The sequence below is a fragment of the Eptesicus fuscus genome, chromosome 10 (assembly GCF_027574615.1).
Source record: "Eptesicus fuscus isolate TK198812 chromosome 10, DD_ASM_mEF_20220401, whole genome shotgun sequence".
NCBI lineage: Eukaryota > Metazoa > Chordata > Mammalia > Chiroptera > Vespertilionidae > Eptesicus > Eptesicus fuscus.
Genome location: NC_072482.1, coordinates 2,928,876 through 2,947,377, shown reverse-complemented (window position 1 = coordinate 2,947,377; position 18,502 = coordinate 2,928,876). Strand labels below are relative to the sequence as shown.

Below are 18,502 nucleotides of genomic sequence, written 5' to 3'. Positions count from 1 at the left end.
AACATATTTTAAACAAACTTTAGAAATATAAAAAAAGAAATGAGTTTCGAGTACATTAATAATTTTAGTAAATTTAGCAAACTGGTCATTGGCAAATTGGCTCCTTAGTAAACCGGTTTTTGGTGGATTGGTGTCCTCTAGTGCACCTGGATCCTTTTGCATCACAGAAAGGATCTGCTTCCATGTGGCTTTATGAACAGAAAAGCTTGTCATGACACTCCTCTGCTTAAATCCCCTGTTTTGTCATACTGTGAAGAAGAGTCAGGTGACTTTCAATGGTGCAAAGACCTATACACCCGAATCCCACCCTCTAATCATACCCAACCCCCCAAGCCTTGCCAAACTTCCCTGTCTGCACCCCGGTAAGTGTTCTTGCCTGGAAAGGCCCTTTATCGCTGAGCCATCACCACCTCTGAGAAGTGCACCCTGAAGCTTGTCTCAGTCCCATCATGACCTCTACACTATCAACTCCCTTCCTCATCTTGAAAAATTATTATTCAATAATTAATCCACAATAATCATCATCCTCTGGCCCTATGTTGCCAGCCCATTCTAAGAGAAAAGAAAGTGAACCAACAGCCACCATTACCAGTTTATAGTTTTGTGTCCTGAACCTTCAACACTGTCTTAGTCAGTGTGTATGCCATTCCCCTTAGTGGCTGCTGCAAACTTTTGTCTTCATTTTTCCCCACGTGTGTCTCCCTTTCCACGTGTGAACTCCTAGAAGGGAGAATCCTTGTATTTTCATCCTTGAAACCCAGGACCTTAACTCCGTAGGGGTATAAAAACATTGTAGAGTACGCACCGTCTGGGGTCTGCTGGGTTTCGGGGAGGGGACAGAACTACAGGAAACAAGGCTGCATAGAGGTGTCAGAGCTGAGCCGCCCAGGACCCTGATCCTGGGTGGGGAGTGCAGGGCACTCAGCCTGCGGCTGGGACAGGGCTCTTAGACATGTGGCAGCAGCTACAGTGAGGAGCGGCCAGTCCCTCTTCCTCTAAATCCAGTCAAGATGGGTGAAGTCTGTCCTCCTGGGCCATGTGGCTCACAAACTGCACTCACTTGGTTCTCCTCTCATCGATTTGTGTGTGACTCTGTGCCCCGGCCAGCGGGGTCTTCTAACGGGGGTATCGAGGCGGCGCACCTAAGAGAATGAGAGACAGACAAGGGACGCAAAGAATGGAGGCAAGACAAAGGGGTTTCTGATCAAGCCTCGAAATTTTATTTTTTACAGCGTTCCTTATATGTGGTTTCTAGAAGGGGAGAGGGCTGAATGGGTCATGTGGACTTAGATAATTGGCTAAAGTCGTAAAGGGTGTTGACTATAGATAAAGGGTGTGGCGGTTGAAGGGTGGCTACAGAAGGAATGCTTTGTCCTCAGGCAAGAGGAAGTGGGCCTAGTTTCAGTAACTTACTGAAGGTCAGAGTTAATCCTTTGACCAACTCTTGGCACCTGACAACTCTGTGTTTTGCACTAAAGTTTCCACATTTGTGAGCCCACTGAGAGGAGGACCAGGTCTGAGAGCTGAAGTTGTAATGAAATGGCAGTTCTGTGCTGGCACTTCAGAGGGAAAGGCAGGGGGTTCATGGTCAAATGCATCTAATGTGCTCCCCCTCTTCTCCCTTTTATCTCTGTAATGATGGGTAAGTGGTAGGGATTAAAAATCATAGAAATTCCAACATGTGAACAGAGATGAGAAATGACAAGGAGACTTTGCTGTCTTTATTCGTGATGTCAACAAAGATGAACCCATACATTACATCCAACCTAACGTGCATGTGGCTCAGCACAGATCGTAGGGACTCTTACAGGTAGGTCTGTGCTCATGACTGTCCTGTGAGGTGTGTGTTCCACCTACAGATGAGGCAAAGCTGAGTCTTTAATGGTGAAATGTTTATCTGTGGTCACTCTGCTGCTAAGTTGACTCTTCAGATTCTCTAAAATGTGATTTTAAAAAGGTAAGGTTGTGTGGAGAGAGGACCTACGTTATATTGTTGGAGAGTGGGATTTTTTTGAGCATGCTTCCAGAGAGGCTGTGGACTATGCCCAAGATAGAGTTGTCAGTGCTGACACTTCTAAGCCAGGCCTTGAGATAGGGTCTCATGGCCCTGTCCCAGCATGTAGGCCTTCTTTCATAAATAGATCACTGTCAGCTTTTTGAAGAACAGGATGACCCTGTGAATAACATGGTCGTCAATGGCATGACTCTGACATTGCTTGGGAAAAACTGTTTTGTCTTGGGTTGCTTGCTCTGCAAAAAGAGGATGTGGTTAATGTGCTTTAAAAGTGGTCATACACAAAGGGTCGCTGCTGCTCTCTGGTCTCCCTGTGTGGAGAATGGCAGAGCAGTGGCCCAGTCACCAGGCTGGCTAATAAAGGCCCCTAAATTTTAATTTTGTCTGGGCTCCAGTGGTCATTCACTCGCCTTCGCTCCACAACATTTGGAGATACCCCAGCGAGATAACTAGCCTTTGCCTGGTCCTGTGACCGGAGCCCACCGGGGTCCCTGGACTCTCCAACCCAGGGGGAGATCTCTGAGAGACGTTCCTCAGCCCCGGGACTGGTAGAGGTCGGAAACCCCGCCTGCTAAATTTCCTGATTGACTCTGATCAGAGCCACCTGGATCTGGTTCTTACCGGTAAGAAACTTATTTCTGGTTCTGGTCTGTTGGCGCCCATCTGGGGTCTTTGGAAGGCTGGATGCAGCGCTACTTCCGAGACCAGATCCCGGCATACGACAGTGCCCGGTGATCCTCAGTTGGTTGTCTTTGTCTTTGTTATTCTGTGTTATTGTGGTCTAATTGTCTCCATCATTAGAATGGGTCAGTCTGCTTCATGTTCTGTCTGTACTCCCCTGCAATGTTTTTTGAAAAATTTTCAGGAATTCAAGCAGTGAATGGATGACTACGGAGCCTCTGTTAATGCTTTTGATTTACATAAGTTTTGTGAGCAGGACAGGAATGGGAAAGTGCTGGCGTAGGAGCGCCGCTGCATGCTGGCCTTTCGGCCTCCAGTGAATGGACCGGGTTTGGGGCCTGGGGGAGCTGCACAGGCCTCCGGGAGGAAATATAAGTGTGAGAGTCTGTGTGAAAGATAGTGCAAACCCTGCTTTAGAGGGAAGACAGTAGAGAACTTTTAATTGCTTTCCCTTGGTTAGTTTAAAATTTTGGAATTCTAAGGTTAGTTTGAAGGTTGTCACTCCAGAGAAGTTTAAACAAAGGCTTGTTGGGTTAAGATTAGTCATAATTAACTGCTTTGTAGGTTGCTTTTTCAGCCCTTCTGGCAAACAGAGAATCATGTGGTCCCGAGAACTGTGACCTGCCTGCCCTTCCTGATAGATTTACAGTGGGTCTCTGGAGGAGGAAGAGAGCCGAAAACTGCTCCGGAGCAGGTGTGAGAAAGGGTAGAGGCAGTGGAATTCACTCTCAGCCTGCTGAGATAGAGAAGCCCTAGACTGGGGGTAGGAGGATGGTTGGAGATATCAGAAGTGGTGAAGGTTGAGATCTTCTGGGGCCTTGGAGTAAAGAAGGAAAATCTGGGAGGGAGAGCAGTTGTTCCTTAAGTGTAAAAAGCCTGGTTATACAGGATCTCAGACCGCTTGCCTTATTTCCCCTGCTAAAAACAGAGTAAATGGTTAATGCAGAAAAGGGGGGGGAGGGGCGTCGGCAGGGAGAGATAGGTTTTTGTTGATTTTACTGGCTACAACCGCTCTACAGGTGTCCTTGGTTTCTTGCTTATCTGAACTATGCTGGCAAAACACAGTGGATCTGCCCTGTTTTCTCACAGTCTGAGCCTGGCAGGGTGAGGTTACTGGGTACTTCTTGGGCAGTGGTGGAATATTCAGCAAAGGAACTTTAAGATATTATATCTTTAATGTTACAACTAGTTTAAGTTTTAAAAATCTCTGTCTCTCAAAACGAAATATTTTTACCTGCTCTTGGTTGTATCACAGGAGGTCAAAGTCATAAATGTTAATCTTAGAAATTCTGGTTGTTTAGTTGTTAGGAATCATTAAAGGATTGAGGTTTCAAAGAATAAGGAATACTGAGTAGAAGGTCTGAGGCATGGTTATGCATTTTTAAAGGACATATAAAGGTTTAAAGGCTAATTTTGAAGTATCTATTTCAATAGAAAGTTGTATAGGTGTTAAAAAGAAGAGAAATGTCAAAAAGAAGAAATATAGGCCAGTAAGCCAGGAAGAGTAAATAATTTGCATTCTGCTTCCCTAAACAGAGGGTAAATAGTTATGCCACAGTACTTAGGGAGGGATTGATAAAAGAAATCTAACAGTTACTGTTTGTTATACTTTGAAAAGTCCATTAAAAGGACTGGCAAGGAAAATTCTATCTTAAAGCAGGTCAGTATATTTTTCTCCTTATACAATTCATCTGAAATTTGACAATACTTAATAAATCATGGCAATACATTTCTTTGCATAAATTCAATAAGACCAATAATGGTCTTATTAACCAGAAACTTTGGAGTGTCATGTTTTAAAGAGCCCTGCCTGAACTCTGAAGACTTGAATCCAATAAGAGTGCCACAGGGAAAGCCTGGTATCCTGCTTGGTAGCCCTGAAAATACCTGGTGCTAGAACATCAGCCATCACTGGCGGTTGGTCAGAGTAGAAGGGGGAGCAATAATGGCACCTCTTCGTCCCTGCGGGACCCCCACGCACTCTGAGCCGTGACGAGTAGAAGGGCTGAGATGGGCCTTGAAGCCTAGGGCATGGGCCACTACAGGTGAGGATTCACCTAACTCAGCAGATACTACAGGCAGGCCTGATGGCAGCTGGATGGCTTGGCTTCCTGGCCCTATGATTATCGAGAACTGCTTATCAAAGTTTGCATTGTTGATCAGTTGTTAGAATTCGACCACCATTGTTTGGACTTAATCTACTAAAAAAAATTCACTCAAATGAGAAATATGCCAAAGAATAAAATAATACTATACATAATTTTTTTATTTATTATATTTGTAAATTGTACTTATGTTGAAATTTTAAAAAATATATTACAATACTATTCAATGGTGTCCCGTTTTACCAATGTTAAAATCTGATCACCTTACCCTACAGGGCACATAAAGATTCAATCATGAAATTCTGGAAAAATAGTCAGTTACCATTCTTGTTATGTTTATACAAACAATCAGTCAAAATTGAATACAATAGATAAATTAGTCTTGATTTGGCTCTTTTGATAAACATGGGGGTAATTTTGAGGAGAAAAATTCCATTTCAGTGGAAGTTATTAAAACTGAAGGGGTTTTTTTCCCTTCCACCAGACCATTTGTTAATTTGTTTCCTCCAGGTCACAAGCCCACCTCCTTCTGTGCCCAGGCCTCATTGTCCCTTTGACAGACAGCAAGGATCTCTTGGCTCTGAGAGAAACTTCTGACCTGCCTCAGTAGGAAGTAGCTAGTAGAGCCCAACTACATCCATTTTCCCTAAAAGAATTCAGAGCCAGGATCCTTGAGGTAATATATTAGGCAGTTAGACAGACATGAGCAGAGCAAGGATGATGGGCCAATTAGCACTACCAGATGTAATTAAGTCTTTCTATCTCTACCTATGTGAGACAAGGGGACTTGTGGGAGCCCCTTTCACGTCCCACATGGTTCAGGGTTCCAGTTCAGGGTTCAGGTTCTGGAGAAGGCCGCACACAAATGAAAGAGACTAGAAAAATATTAATTTGGGAATATTGGGGGCCAGGAGGGAGCCCACCTCTAGTGGGAGGACTACCACCTTGCTTTGGCCTTGCCATCCCTTTTATTGAGACTATGGGATACACCCATAGCCCTTAGGCAGGTAATTCCAGTAACAGGCAGATTATCTTATCAGTAAGGATTTACATGATTATTTGGTGGGGAAGTTGCCTCAGTTACCATTGTCTTAATTAGATAGGGAGTGGTTGGCTCTGACCTTTCAGAGCTTCAAGGTTGACCAGCCTTCCACATCTTTCTATTAGTGAGACAATGATCGGTTTCCAGCAGGGACTCCCAAGAAGCAAGAGGGAGCGAGGCTGTAGGTGAAGCAGCCCAGGAGGCTGCCCTAAAACCAGTGGGGCCTCTACAGATTCTAGTGACTATTCCAAACCCTGACCTACCCACCTGACCAGCTTACATAAAAACCTAATCTAGAAAAGCTGAAATCCATAACCAATCTTTACTCAAGAGTTCTTACAGGCTTTACAGTCCACCCAGAAAGCAGTCCAGAAGCATGTGTACCAACTTCTAATCCGGTCCATCCTTCCACCCTGGTGACTCTGTTTGGGTAAAGAAATTTGCCACACAAGGACTGACTCCTACCTGGAAAGGACCACATCCACAGCAGTCAAGGTCGACGGGATCCCGACATGGCTTCATCACACCTGGCTTAAGACAGCCCAGGCAAAATAGAGAGTCCAGGACTCTTCGGACCCTCTAAAGATTAGTCCTGGCCCTCATTCCAGGCCCTTATCTTATAAACAGGCCCACTGACTTTATTCAGCAGAGAATTAATTCTATCAAGCTTATAGTCCTCAGGGGTCAATATAACTCCCTCGCCAACAATGACCCAAAAGAGTCAATGATTTGACTCATGTACATAAAACCAGTGGGGAATGTTAGAGAGTGGGAATTTTTGCCCATTCCAGAGAGACCGTGGACTGTGCCCCAGATAGAGTTGTCAGTGCTGACACCAGGCCAGGCCTTGAGATAGGGTCTCATGGCCCCTTCCCAGCATGTAGGCCTTCTTTCATAGAACAATGTCAGCTTTCTAAAGAACAGGATGACCCTGTGAATAACATGGTCATTAATGGCATGACTCTGACGTTGCTTGGGAAAAACTGTTTTGTCTTGGGTTGCTTGCTCTGCAAAAACAGAATGTGGTTAATGTGCTTAAAAGTGGTCCTACACAAAGGGTCGCTGCTGCTCTCTGGTCTCCCTGCGTGGAGAATGGCAGAGCAGTCGCCCAGTCACCAGGCTGGCTCATAAAGGCTCCCTAAATTTTAATTTTGTCTGGGCTCCAGTGGTCATTCACTCGCATCTGCTCCACAACAATATGTGTCATGGGAAATGCATATAACTGGTTACCTAAGGGTTCATATGGGGACATATGTGAGTAGCTCCGTAAAAATTTAGAAAAATTTAGGGATAAATTTTTATGAATTGTTATTAAAGGGAAATAATGTTCTGGGGACAGGATTTCTATGTGACTGCTGTTGAAAAGGCAGAGCAGGACAGCACAAAATGTACTGTACCCTCCATCCTGTGTAACGATGTATATAACTCCTTTTTCTAAGAAAACTGCGAGAATGTAACAGTTGCATAAACCTGCCAATAGGAATGTAGAGAAGTGGACTCAGTCCAAATTAGGCAAGCTGCACAGTACCCCCGTGTAACCAGACCCCTGACCCTGTCCCCTGACCAATCAACGGGGCCACGAACATTCCCGCCCCGCCCCCCCCCCCCCCCCCCCCCACTGCTTGGACTCCCTTTAAAGCCTTTGTTCTCCCAAGGCTCCCTCTCTCCCCCGGTGATTGCTGGAGATGAGAGCTCGTGCTAGCACGAATAAAGGTTCTTATGCTTTTACATTGGGCTTGGCTCCTTCCTGGTGGGTGTTTGGGGATCCTGAGCAATGGGCATAACACTGTATTAAGGAGGCCACAGACCCTTTAAAACCAACAACATTTCTGGTTCCTGCATGAATGCAGAATGGGTCCTGGATGGCACTTTGGTGACAGATGGTTACTATGTTTGCAGTGAACCCCACTGACCAGTGCAGATTCCTAGGAAGGCGGGTTCTCCCTGAACTTCCACCAGGAAGGAGTCCCCAAGCTTAACCTTCCACCTGAGGGAACAGGGGACATCCCTGGGGAGTCTCCCTACCATAACCCGGACTCATGTTAATGGCTGCTTCTTTACAATGGCTACCCACGTGGCCCACACTCCCTCACCCTAAGGGCCCTGCCTCCACAGGGGCCCGGCCAGGTGGTTCAGGTGAGGTGCCGGAATCGGGATGTTGCCTTCCTCCCAGGCCAGGCCAGGCCAGCAGCAGCTGCCCTGAGTACTGTCTCCAGGATGGGGACAGTGCAGAGAAATCTAGAAAATGTAGAGAATGCTGACTGAGTCAGGGAAGCAGCTGGCAGAAGCCCAACCAGACCTTTCAGATGAGATTTTAGCCAATCAGAAAAAGGAGTCTAAGCTGACAACCCTGTTGCTAGTAGAGAAGTCTGTGCTAAGAGGCCTGTGAGACCCTGGAATCCCCAGGCCTGATGCAGCCTCTGCTGCAAGGCCCAGAGCAGAGCAGAACCGAGTGCACAGCCCAGAGCAGAACCGAGTGCAGGGCCCAGAGTAGAACTGATGGAATTCCCCCATATGAATGGAGGGAGGAGATGGGCCAGAGGCCTTTGCTGATCCCCACTTATTTCCCTCCTAAAAATCTCAAGAACAATAGGTTTTAACTGAATATCACAGATTCTGAGGGACCCTGAGGTGGGGGCTTAGGGCACGGAGGCACCTTCAAGTTCCCTCTCTATTCTTCCTTGTCCCCCACCCCCATTCCAGGTCTGAGTTGGATGTTCCTCACTTATGCTTCCACCCTGACTCTGGAGTGACCCTGACCCTGACCCTGACCCACCACTGCTGGTCGGAGCCCAGGGCCGATCCCCTGGCGCAGGTGCTCTGGAGCAATGCACCCAACAGAGAAAATGAGACCAGCTCATGGCCTCCATGTGAGCTGGATCACCCCCCTGCTTCTATTACCTGGTGAACTCCTGATATTCTGCTTTCAGATCCTGTCCTCAAATTTAAAGGAACCTAAAATATAGGTGAGGGAGAGAGAGAGAGAGGGAGAATATATTGTTTATTAATATTTGCCAGGCATCATCTTAATTGCTCTATAACCATTCAGTACTACCTCTAGGCATGAGCATGGGGAGCTGATAAATAATACATTTATTAAAAACCACATCAATAGTTCCGCCTGTGGGGTTTGATGCTCAGGGGCCGCACAGCACGAGCTGTGAGTGTGAACACCTGCTCCCATAGTCACACTGTGCAGGCCCCAGGGTGCTTCTTTTCTCTCTGGCCTGAAGCTACAGGTGCCCGTGTCCTGTTGGTGTGAATGTCTGTGGTTGTGCCTTTGCTGACATCAGATGGACATGGTCCAGAGAGGATTGAAGCAGCCAAAGAGCTTAGAAGAGAAAAATCAACTTCAATGTAGAATCTCCCTCAGATTATCCCACTGCAGAAGGGAGGGAGCGGGGTATTTATTCTCATCTTTCCTGAGCCTGCAGATACCCCCACGGCCATTAAACCCCAGCTCTTGTGGCCTGCCCCGGTGGCAGGCTGAGAAAACCTCACATGGAGAGTTTTAAGAGCTTGCAATAGTCTGCATCAAACAAACAAACAAAAAAGAAAAAGAAAAATCAACTTAACTTTCAAATACTTGCATTCAAAGAGCACAAATGCAGTAATTCTCCCATAAGGAAGCCTCACTGGCCAGCAGGGCTGGCATTTTGTGTGTGATATTCCCACCAGCCACACGTGCAGCAGAGCGGAGCGCTTTGCACTTAGAGCAGTCACATTGCTGAGTGTGTGTGGATGAAGGTGCAGATGTAAAAGGCAGGAAACATGATCCGCATTTCCCAAAGAGAAGCCTGAGGCTGAAGGAGGGTGAGTAACTTGTCTCATAAAGCGCATTCGAGGTGGAGCTGCAGCTCAAAACCATTCCTCTCATGGCTCTGCTCTTCCCACCAGGACTTCAGGCTCCGAGTGTTTAAGACAATGAAGGGAGCATCTCCCTGACAATGATTTTCTCTCCCTGGTACATGATCCCCGCTTATTTCCCTCCTGAACATCTCAGGTGTAAGGACAATAGGTTTTAACTGAACATCACAAGGATGTTTACTATTGAATCACCTTTCTCTCTTGGTTCTCTAAGCCCCTAAGGCATTCACCTTCTATAACTGAGAGAAAGTCTTCCAAAGCTCACCCAGAGCAATTCCATGCAGGCTGGGTTCCAGGCACTGGCTGAAGCACCTCCAGAGAAAGCATCTGCCCGGAGACAGATGAGGCGGGTCAGCTCCAGTGCTGATTGGCTCCTTTCCTGGGGACTCTCCAGTCTGACCTTGAGTGGCTGCTCTCAGGTTTTTATTCTCTGAAGTGGCTACATCAGTCATCAGGAGGAGCCGGGCTCTCTCCCCTTACTTCTTCCTTTGAGCTCCATCATGTCTGGGAAGCCGGCTCTGCGGCCCCCTGGAGGCCTCTGGGCAGCAGCTGTGATGGTGTGGCTGGTGGCGCTGAGGGCCCCAGTGGCTGAGGGCAGAGACTCTCCAGGTGAGTGCAGGGCAGCTGCCCCACCAGCCCGGGGTGGGCTCTGAGGACCCTGGGCTGGGGGAGGGGTGGCTGTGACCTGAGAACAGTCTGTGATCAAGCATTTCCTCTTCAGGAAAGGGAGCTACCTTCTCATGTCCGCCTTCTGGTGACAAGGCGAGGACATGCCACCTCAGGGGCTCCAGCCTGGGGATGACCAATGGGAGGGCGGAGACTGGCCACTGCCAGTGACAGCAAAACGGTTATTTTTGAAGAAAAGAGTTTCTCCAAAGAAGAGACAGCAGGGCTTGTCCCCAGACCTTGTCTGGACTGAAGACTACGGGGCTCTGGTTGGGGAAACGTGTGGGGAGGTCTGTGGGGTCAGGTTTGGGGAAAGGGCTCCCCATCCCTGACCCTGAGGGGAGGGCTGGCAGCAAACCCTGGCATCCGGGCAGCTGAGCTGGAGCCACAGGCAGGGCCTCAGCTTCCTGCCAGGGACTTAGGGTCCCACAGGGAGTGGGGGATTGAGTCTTGAGTTGATGGGGGACTGGACTGAGGAGAAAGGGGAAGTGAAGAGGGTTATTTCAGACAGGGTTCTGTCTCCATGTAAACGCTGTCAGTCTCCTGCCGCCCCAGTGTAGGTGTCCTGGTCTCTCCACAATCACCTTTATGCTCTGGGTGCTCTGGGCAGCCCGTCCACGCTGGCCACTGGCACAGCCACCTGGGATCCAGCTGGTCTGACTCGGGAGCCTGTGCCCTTTCCATGATGAGCCTCCCTTTCTGGGTGTGTGTGTGTGGGGTGGGGGGGGTGTACTGGGGTCCCTTGGATCTCACTGAGTGGGGGGAAGGCTCTGTGCCAGGGAGGAGGGGCGAGAGCGAGCCTGTGGGAGGAGGAAGCTGGGTCCTGGGCTTTCAGTCATTGCTCCCCGAACTCTCAGTCTGTGGGGACTCTGGTCTCTGAGGTTCCCGGATTCCGTGGGAAAGGGGACCTCACAGGGGGCGTCCTGACCAGCCTCAGGTGGGTGGAGATGTGACATTAGGGACCGCCCTCCCAGGGGTGTCAGGCTCAAGCGGGATCCTGGCCCCAGGGTGTCCCTGGAGACTAGTTCCCCTCCTACCCCTCCCTGAGGGGGACAGTTCCTGAGGCCATGGCAGGGAGGGGCGGGGCGGCTGGAAGCGAGGTCCAGCAGGCCTGCAGGTCTCAGTGGAGGAAGGTCCAGGCTCTGGCCTGGGGCGGAGGCCTGACGGGCGTCTCCCCACAGGGGACTTCGTGCTCCAGTATAAGGCCCTCTGCTACTTCACCAACGGGACGGAGCGCGTGCGGCTGGTGACCAGCTACATCTACAACCTGGAGGAGTACGTGCGTGCACTAGGACAGTGCTGTGGCCAAGTTCCGCGCGCTGACCCCGATGGGGCGGCCCATTGCCGAGTACTGGAACGGCCAGAAGGACTTCCTGGAGCAGACACGGGCCGCGGTGGACACGGTGTGCAGACACAACTACCCGATGGATGAGGCCAGGACCCTGCACCTGCGAGGTGAGCCCGCCCAGCCCCTCCCCCGGACCAGCATTCCTGCCCCGGGAGGGGCGGCTTCTGGGACCAGAGCTCCCTCCACTGAAGGGACAGGGAGTCCAGCGGGAGGATGGTAGGATCGGGGTGGGGACTGAGGGGGACCGGGGACCGAGGGCGGAAATGAGGGGGACCCAGGGCAGGAATGAGGTGCAGGAATGAGGGCGGAAGAGGGTACTGAGGGCGGGACTGATGAGGACTGGGGAGGGGAAGGAGGGAGAAGGACTCGACCTGACCAGGGGATGGCATGGGCACGGACCCCTCAGCCTGTCCACTTCCCTGCGAGCCCACCAGGCATGCGAAGTGGGCCCAGGCGTGCACTCCTCTTTCCACCCATTCTGCACCTCCTGCGTCACATTCAGGTGGGTTTTCCTCCTTGTCCCTCACTTTGCAGAAACTAACCCCATGTCCCCGTGTCCCTGTGCCCTGTGCCCTGTGTCCCTGTGCCCTGTGTCCCTGTGCCCCGTGTCCCTGTGCTCTGTGTCCCTGTGCCCCGTGTCCCTGTGCTCCGTGTCCCTGTGCCCCGTGTCCCTGTGCCCTGTGTCCCTGTGCCCCTCATTCCCTGCCCCCATGCTGCTGTGAGCTTGTAGCAGGACCACCTCCAGCTTAACCCGCCTGGGGGGTTAGGAGATCCACGCTGCCTCCAGGGCCCCGCGCACACGTGCAATATATCACAGTCATGACAAAGTGTTATGGTTCTTTTTTAAAAAAATCATTTATTGTTTAAAGTATTACATATAATATTACATATGTCTCCTTTTTCCCCCATTGACCTCTCCTTGGCTGCCCCCCCCAACCTTAACCCTAACCCTAACCTCCCCCCCGCCACTTCCCTCTGAAGTTTGATGGTCTGTTTGATGCTTCTTTATTTTGGTTCATCAGTTAATTTTGTTCGTTATATTCCATAAATGAGTGAGATCGTGTTTTATTTATCTTTCACTGACTGGCTTATTTCACTTAGCATAATGCTCTCCAGTTCCATCCATGCTGCTGCAAATGGTAAGAATTCCTTCTTTTTTATAGCAGCGTAATATTCCATTGTGTAGATGTACCACAGTTTTCTGATCCAGTCATCTGCTGATGGGCACTTAGGCTGTTTCCAAATCTTATCTATTGTAAATTGTGCTGCTATGAACATAGGGGTGCATATATCCTTTCTGATTGGTGTTTCTAGTTTCTTGGGATATATTCCTAGAAGTGGGATTACTGGGTCAAATGGGAGTTCCATTTTTAACTTTTTGAGGAAACTCCATACTGTTCTCCACAGTGGCTGCACCAGTCTGCATTCCCACCAGCAGTGCATGAGGGTTCCTTTTTCTCCACATCCTCGCGACACCATTCTGACCGGTGTGAGTTGTTTTGATTTGCATCTCTCAGATGATTAGTGACTTTGAACATGTTTTCATATGTCTCCTGGTCTTCTGTATGTCCTCTTTTGAAAAGTGTCCATTTAGGTCCTTTGCCCATTTTTTGATTGGATTTTTTATCTTCCTTTTGTTAAGTTGTTTGAGGTCCCTATAAATTTTGGAGATTAAACTCTTATTGGAGATAACATTGGCAAATATGTTCTCCCAGGCAGTGGGCTTTCTTGTTTTGTTGATGGTTTCTTTAGCTGTGCAGAAGCTTTTTATTGTTTTGGCTCTTTGGTCTGAAATTATTATTCATGTGAATTCTGTTTTCCTAAATGTCTGTCACCAGTTCTGTACCTCTTTTAGCAGCAACTGCCAGGTATGTTTCTGGGCCTCTGCCCACACATTCCCTGGCGCAGTGAGCTCACTCAGCCTTTCTGAAATTAATGAATAAATTCTCAGCTGCCACCCACTGACGCTCAGTAGAAAACAGAAGGGCAAGTACAATCTTAAAAACAGATTTTATTATGTGCTATTTTGCTTAATGCATTAAACTCTTCTTGACTTGGATCTTAATTTAGAATTTGTGAACGCAAAGTCTGAGAAAAAAGTGTTTGCTAAAAGCAAAAACAACTTCAGTGGTTCATAAGGCAGAATTTTAATCTCTTAGGAAGCTCAGCAAATGGTGCAATAGAGCTGAAGTTTTGAAGTAAATAAAGTGATGCTATTAAATGATTGAATAAATTTTTTTTCAGGTTTCTTTTGACATAGACCCTGACTCCCCTCCCCTGAGAATTACCATCCATTCAGGAGTAGATATTTCGAATGCTAATTATAGCCATTTAATGAGCATCTATTTCTTGACAATCACCTTACCAAATACCCTCTGTGTAATGCTATTTAACTTCACAACTACTTGTGTGCTAGGAGTTAGCATGACCACTTTAATATGCTAATATTGGTACGTAATAAACACTTGAATTAATTAGCCCAGCTGTACACCACACAGCAGTCGTTGTGTTCTGTATTGCATGTGAATACTACATGTATACAATGGGAGCACAGCCTCATTAAAGCAGTTCTGACCAGAAGCAGCAAAATGAGTCTGTTCCTGCCTATTTTCAATGCTGGTGGGATGGGAAGTTCACCAGTGAATCACCAGTCTGGCCCCAGTGTTATCTGCACATGTTCACACAACTTTTGCTGACTTTACACTCTCTCACCGTCTGACCCACATCCTAATGCCACCAAGTGCTGATATTTTTTTCTATTTCAGGTCTATTTTCATAAAAATTATTCTAACATTTTTCTTTTGAACTTGTGCCCTGTTTTTTTACTCCCAGTCTGTCTAAGCTGACAGATTTTGTAAATCCAGCTAGCTGACCATGCTTTTAGTCAGTCTCCAGGAAGGAGAACCTGACAAGAGTCTAAGTGAGCCTGGCTGGTGTGGCTCAGTGGTTGAGCACTGTCCCATGCACTGGAAGATCGTGGGTTTGATTCCTGGTCAGGGCACATGCCCAGGTTGTGGGTTCGATCCATGATCAAGGTGCATGCAGAAGGCAACTGATGGATGTTTCTCTCTCTCTCTCTCTCTCTCTCTCTCTCTCTCTCTCTTCCTCTCTCCCTCCCTCTCCATTTCTCTCTCATATAAATAATGAAAACATATTTAAAATGCACACATGAACTATTTAGTATATAGTTTCGTACTATTAGAATACGGGAGATGCAGTAAAATGGCTGGAGAGATAAAGGATATCTGTAAATAGGGAGGAAGAGGTCGAAAGTATTTGACCCCAGATGGCTATCTGAGAAGATGAAGGAATCGAGACATGGGCAAGCGTAATGTCTATCAGTGTTACATGTTTTCAAAGTTCTCTTTTCCTTCAAAAATTACAAACTTTTGAAATAACATTTTTTTTTGTCTCTGATACTAGATTGTAATTTCTATAAGGGCAGGGACCATGGTCTGTTGTTTATCTTTCTATTCCTAGTGCTTGTGGAATTTATATTTGTTGAATGAATGAATAAGTGAATCAGTAAGTAGATAAAACATAGGTGGCATATATGACGTGGACATGAAGTTTATTATTTAATAGTACACAATTTAATGGGAGTTGGCCACAGAATGGCTTCTGAGCTGGGTTAGGCTAACAGCTGAGAGGGCTTTGTTGCTGGGTGACATGTGAGAACTGCTCCTGCCCTTAAATCCTGCCCGTGTTCCCGCTGAGAATGGTGGGGAAGAGCCTGTTTGAGAACATTGCTTCGGAGGGAGGATGTGATGGTCACTGCTGTCCTGCTCTGTTGGACATAGAACTGTCTGTAACGTTCCCAATTCTCAGTCTGTGTTACTGTTCATGGAGCCGTGACCAGTGCTGATGGTCTCATACCCCTGAGACTCAAACTGATGTATTTTCTCTGCTGTGAGGAGCTGCGGGACCAACAGGAAACAGGGTCACTGCCCTGGTGTGAATCGCTAAGCTGATTCCCAGGGTCATTGTCAAAGTGGAGGGAAAAGAAGTCCAGGTTTTTCATCTTTATTTCAAAACATTGTGAATAAAGGCCTGTATAACCTAGCAATTTAAACATTTAAAGGGCTTCATTTTTATTAATTGTTAACAGAATAACTCCCATACAATGATTGCTGTTAGCTTTTGAGACTGAAAAGTTAACAGTTTACTCAGCTAATCAAGTGGCCCAGCTCGGGTCCTCATCCCGGACTCGGAATCCAGGGATCTTTCCCGCTGGTTCAGGGAAGACCTTCCCCGTGGGGAGACTTGTCTGTGCCCCCACATCTCACTCCATCTTTTCCTGTCTGTTACCCTCCCCTCCCAGTGGAGCCTACAGTGACCATCTCCCCGGCCAAGACAGAGGCCCTGACCCACCACAACATGCTGGTCTGCTCGGTGACGGATTTCTATCCAGCCCACATCCAAGTCCGGTGGTTCCGGAACGACCTGATCAGGAACGGGGACTGGACCTACCAGGTCCTGGTGATGCTGGAAATGACCCCCCAGCGAGGAGATGTCTACACCTGCCGCGTGGAGCACCCCAGCCTCCAGAGCCCCATCGCAGTGGAGTGGCGTAAGGGGCAGTTTCTTCCCTGCACCCTGGGCCCCACAGACAGAGGGCAAACAGCGGCCCCTGGCCATCCCATCGCATCCCTATCCCTGATGTCACTGCTGAGTGGACATCACAGGATGCTAGCGCCCTCTGGTGCCATGGCAGGGACATCAGATCTCATTGTGTTTTCAGACACTAGGGAGGTCACTACACTGTGCCCAGTATCCAGCCTGGAAGCTCTGGAGGGCTGACTGTGGCAGCTGGTGACGGGGCTTGGGGTCCAAGGTTAGGACACATGTGAAGGCGCAGGACCCACTTCCTCCCTGTCACCACCCACAGTGTCCAAGGGCTTACTGGCTGGTCCTGTCCCAGGGGTGGAGGCTCCCAAAGGGCCCCTGTGGGTTTGGGGACAGAAGCTGACACCCAGGCTCTGCTCCCCAGGGGCGCAGTCTGGATCCGCCCAGAGCAAGATGCTGAGTGGCGTCGGGGGCTTCATGCTGGGGCTGATCTTCCTGGGGCTGAGCCTTGTCATCCGTCACAGGAAACAGAAGGGTGAGCACCTGGGAAACGGGAAGATGGGCTGTGCCTGGGACTCTCTGTTGAGGGGGCCTCTGCTTCTAGGTGTAACTCTCCTCCTGACCTGGAAGGCAGGTGGCCAGGCTGGTGGTGGGAGGAGACAGACAGCTGGGCTGGTGGTGGGAGGAGACAGACAGCTGGGCGAGGCTTTGGACTCAATTTCACTGGTTGAAAGGCAGCCCTGCCACAGGCGTGACTGTGGCGAGTGTCCTGGGGCTGAGAGCTCATCACTGTCTCGCTGGCCCCTTTCCAAAAGCTTCTTTAAGAAGGTCAGCGCATTGGCTTCCCTTCCTCCTAGTGACAGGTCCACTCATTCGGGGGATTGTAGCTTAGGGGTAAGGCCTTGTGGCTGATGGGTAGGGGGGACATAGATTTCCAATTAAGTTGCTTATCTCATTTCCTGTGGGTGGGAGAGGGACTGGCTGTGTGATGAGACCTGTCTCTGGGTAAAGTCCTTTTGTAGGATCTCATGGGCCTCTGCCTCAAGTACTGTCTCTGCTCTGATTTAATGGGGGGGGGGGGGGTGGGAGAGGGGAAGATGGAGGTGATGCTAGGACAGGAAAAAGGGAGAGGGGTAGGATGAGTGTTCCTGGTCACTAAGGTCGAGGTTCATGGCCTATTCCCTGCCAGGGGATCCGGATTCGGGGAGAAGCTCACCCAGTTTCTGAAGGAAGCTCTGGGCTTGTTATCCAGAACCCGGGCTTAACTTTGGTGAATCTTTCTGTGAAACATGGAGCCAGAGCCACGTCTTGGGTGGTAGACATGGGGATGATGCCCACTTTGTGCCACATGCTGGTGGCTCCTGCCTGTGGGCATTTGTAAGTGACTCCTAGTGGTGGAAGGACGGTTAGTTTCATTAAATTTACTAAAAAGATGAGATGCTCATATCCCCCAAGGATAACAGCTGTTCCCTGCCTCCTGCATGTCTGCGTGAGGCTGAAGTGGTGTCCTCTTCAGCTGATTTCACTCCAACACAGATACTGGGGGAGGTGATGACCTTATGCCCAGACCTCAGCTTTACCTGATGCTGCAGGGCCCGAAAGGAGGGGACAGGGTGTGTCCCCAGGTGCCGGGTGCTGACCACTCTCTCTCCTACAGGGCTCCTGCACTGACTCCTGAGGGCGCTTTGGCTGGGATCGGCTGTGTTTCTTCTGAAAGGCCTGCTTGTTGTCCTCATGCAGATTTCCCAGCTGCCTGTGAGCCTGATCCTCTGAGATCAGAGTCCCAGTTACTCTGATGCAGTCCGCCAGGCATCTCCTGTGACACGCCCACCCCGCCTCACCCTTCGCCTCCTGAGGCCATGGCTGTGACCTTGGAGTCTGTCCTGTGGGCTGCCAGCTGAGTGTACTCAAGGCCCCCAAGGCATTTTTCTTTTGTCCCCGCCCCCCACACTGTCCAAGAGAAGCACATTAAGCCTGTATCTGACTCTAGAGCTTTTATCACAATTAAACATGTTATCTGTATCCTGAGCCTTCTTAACTGGTGGAGGCTGGAAGCCACTGCAGAATGGAAGGAACATGTTTTGCTCCTTGAGGGAGACTAGAGCACTTGGGGTGCTATGATAAACATGGGCAGAGAGAACAATTTAATCGTCCTTCTTCCTGGCTCTTTGGTATTGATGTTCAGTGCAGTGGCCTTAGGATGTGCCGGCCTC

At 48.9% G+C, this 18,502-nt stretch overlaps 1 pseudogene; it reads left to right on the top strand.

The window, feature by feature from the left end:
- Positions 1-10,136: 10,136 nt before the first annotated feature.
- Positions 10,137-18,255, top strand: LOC103304487 (HLA class II histocompatibility antigen, DQ beta 1 chain-like; annotated as a pseudogene).
- The last annotated feature ends 247 nt before the right edge of the window (positions 18,256-18,502 follow it).